Here is a 4,078-nt window from a genome sequence, read left to right on the forward strand (position 1 = left end):
AGTTTGAAAAAAGACTTTTTGAACACCAAATTATTTTTTATACAGAAAATAATTACAGTACATCTGAAGCAAATGGTTATAACAATATATTTGAGTGAAAAACATGTTATTTTGCCTAATTCAAATCTTAAATATGTCAACTAAAGTGCAATCACATTCATAAATGAATGGCTTCTGGTTTTTGAAATGTAAATAAACCAATCTATTGTGATGAAACAACAAAATTGCAATAACTGCTTTAACCATCAGAGTGAACTGTAACTGTTGTCTTGAAACAAATATGTCAAAAATCGCTGCGGGTTTGCTGCAAAAATCCCACCCACAATCGTCAATGTGTATTAGTAGTTCCTGGATTTTGCTGTGGAATTTCCCCTTTAAAACATTACCTTACCGTTTACAGCATTTGTCTTGTGGCCTCAATGTTGGTAACCCACAATGCATTGCTAAAGACAGTACTTAACTGTTAAACACAAAAACGGCATTTTAGTGTTCAAAATTGGCAGTAAATTTACAGCAATTTTTTACAGTGCAGGTAAAAAATTATTTTAATATATGAAAGTGTATCACATGCACACCTCAATATCGTAGCTCGCATTAGTGAGGCTTATAACTAACACCATGCATATTTATGGTTCGCGTTTTTAAATTGGAAACAATGGTCAATGTTCTCACCAATATCTCACGGAGTGCATTTTTCCTTCGTGCTATAATTTTAACAGCCGTTTGACAGGAAGAAAGTACGGCGTTATGTGAGCGCTGGTTGTGTTGTTTCCACCTTCGAAAGCATTGTCTTTTCACTCTGATTCATTTTTGGATGCGACAGTGCAGCACAATAAAGCACCTGGAGCTCGGACGCTACCTCCCGACACCCGTATTCATTTTGAATGGAGTTGTGTTCACTCACACACACAAGGGGAACAGTACATTCAACTTCCACAACACGATCCCGAATGCAGTAAATCATTCCATTTCGGATTGGGATTCGGTTTACGAATGGTTCGTAGGTTATGTGCGTGAGCAACCACCGTTTTTTGCACAACCCCACACACAAACACAGGGGCGGACTGGGACTAAAAAGCAACCCTGGACTTTGACTCGGCCCAGCCCACAAGAATCGCTATAGGAAGGGAAACACAGACCTGCATGCCCCCCCCCCCCCTCATTTTCTGTACTAGCTCTATGATCAACCTGAAAAAACAAATGAAAGAATTTATTTTTCAAAGCAAGTTTTATGTATCCAATTGATTATAATATATCTCTATATATCTCTGTCTATAAAATGATTTCATTGTTTATGCCATAATTCAGTGGTCTCCAAACTATTCCACACAGGGCCGCAGCAGGCGCAGGATTTCATTCCAACAAAAGACAACACCTATGCACCAATCTGGTGTCTTACAAGTGTAATCAGTTGATTGCAGTCAGGTGCTGCTTGTTTTAGCACAAACTTCATTGGTTAAACTATCGGTACTGGATCGGTTGAAACAAAAACCAAGGCCCACAGCAGCCCTTGAGGACCGGTTTGGAGACCCCTGCCATAATTAATCTTGCCATACAAATAATAAATTTAAATGAATATACAATAAACATTTCAAGACAAATCCTGGATATATAACCTTCATTGGAAAGTATTAACCAGAAAACAAAACGGTATATACATGATTAAAAAAATATATCAATTTAACTAAACTTTAAAGTAAAACCATTCATTGTATTAATATTTTGTTATATTTCTTCGGAATTAATATTGCTGCTGCGTGTGCATACGTTGTTTTGCAGCTAAAATATTTTTCCTTAGGAGAGTGATAGTAGGACTAGCATACTTTAACTTGACACGATTGCAAACGGACTAGCTGGCACTAACCCTTTGATTGTCATTTATTTAAAATGTAGCTACCTAGTGGATAACAATTGCCAGTATGCCGAGCAAGTGACCCTCTTCATCCCTTTTTACTTGCCCTGCACTTGTCTGGGCAACTTCCACCAGCTTATCATTACCCCCTCCCTCTTCTTTTTTCTTTCCCTTCACCGGCTGCAAGTCAGAGCGGCTCCCATTTCCCCTCACCACCGCCGGGGTCTGGGCTGCTGTTACCCGACGTGGCCGTTGCAGCCAGACTGCTGCATACGAAAATATTTGTCAATTTATGACATTTTAATGCTTTGCTCTCCAGTTTCTTTATTTGTTTTCTCCCTAACCTTCTCCGCGCCACCCTTCTCTTTTCTTTTTTTGCCACCACCATCCATATTGTGCGTTAACGCTCGTCGCTAGTTTGCTTCTACAAAAAAACAATGAAGGCTACTGTGTGCATTCTTCGTTCTTCTATCAGACTGGCGATGAACAGCCAGGTGCATTGCTGCCACCTGTCGGATTGGATGCGAATTGTAGATAATTAGAGGCTAGTGGGGATAAAAACAGTGATGTATAATGAATGGCGGCCGCTGGCCGTCCAGGGCACCGGCCGTTCTGTGATCCTCCAGAACCCATAGATTACCAGTCCGCCCCTGCACAAACACGTACTCTTGACTCTTCCTCATTGGGACTAGTAGTCGGTAGTATGTAAATACAGTAAGTAATATGTCAATCATACAATATTTTTTTTTATTCTTCACTATTCGCCCCAGACACCTCATGCAATCAGTTATTGAAGGGTTATTTATAGTAAGGATTGTGAGTGAACTGGGGGATTTTGGAATACTTTATCACTTTCATTTAAAATTTTGAGAAGAAAACCTTTGAGCGTATGCTGAGTGATAACTGTTACGTTTCTATGTCCTTAGATACAGTAAGTGACACCTACCTAGCTTGTAATAAATAAAGGAATAAACCAAGTAATCTCCAAGCTGGTCTTTGGGAAAGCGTTGAACAACGCTCCTAAATACAATTTAAAAAATCAATAAATTCTAAAACTTTTTTGCTGAACATGACAATCCTGGATAAGTTTTTTAGATATTAGGGTTTACCTTATTCCGTGGTGCGATTGTGTCTTACAACACAGGCATATTATCATGACAAATCTAACAAGCTACTTTTTACTGTGATCTCTTGGTGACCTGGAGATGCTGAAGGTACACCAAGAAGAGGCTCCACTTTGTTTTTAACTCCATGAAGGCAAGGGTGCCAGCAAGCGAGGAATGCTGATGGTAGGCTCAATCAACATTTGTCCCATTAACAATTGCACTATACCCTTCTTATGTGTACATATCTCAATCAAATTTGCTCTATTAGGGACTTTGAGATACAGCTTGGAGTTTCCAAAGCAAACAAAGAGATTGGGTTGCCCGGAGGAGTCACGAGCCAACAACGCAGACATTCTGACAGAATTTGGTGGTGCATGTCCTGGAAAGACTGCAGGATTCATCAGCGAAGTTTGCTGATCCAGACTTTTATTTCAAGCCTCCAACTACAATTCCCCAAACCATTGCAGGCATCAAAAGGCCTGATAAAGAAAAAGTCATTTTACATGTCAGTAGATTTAAAAAATAAGTAGGCTGGCATTTTCCTTTTTTTAGATAGATATTTTTGAATGTACTATAATAAAAAAAACACACACACATTGTCTTATTTGTGAAATGTGAAGGTTTAACAGATCAAAAGTTTCTGGGTATGTAGGAGTTGTACTTAGAACAATTGCAGAGCATCTTCAGTTTCCCTAAAACCATTGTAGTTCCCACTGACAGAAGTGCACTTGTCACGGATGCAGGAGACGACACACGATGGAAGAACACGTCGCTGGCCTCTTCCCAGATGTTTGCCTTTAAACGCCCACTCAAGAACAACCCTATATGCCACCAATCGGAGTTGCCTAAAACAAGAAAACCATAATACAGGGTGATTAAAAAAGAAAGTGCCAAAATCATCGTGTGATAGATCAAAAGTAGATACATTATTTCAAAAATTTACAGAACTCTAGCATGGACACATGTTCAATATTCCCAACAAATAAGCAGCACTCTACTATATGCAGCAGGATTCAAAATGAGGGGAAAAAAGTAGCTGCTTATAGTCCGCAAATTACGTAACTTCAAGTTTTTAAATCAAGTGCTCTAAGGTGACCATCACCGGCAATTGAAATACACG

Source organism: Corythoichthys intestinalis, chromosome 10 (assembly GCF_030265065.1).
Source record: "Corythoichthys intestinalis isolate RoL2023-P3 chromosome 10, ASM3026506v1, whole genome shotgun sequence".
Lineage (NCBI taxonomy): Eukaryota > Metazoa > Chordata > Actinopteri > Syngnathiformes > Syngnathidae > Corythoichthys > Corythoichthys intestinalis.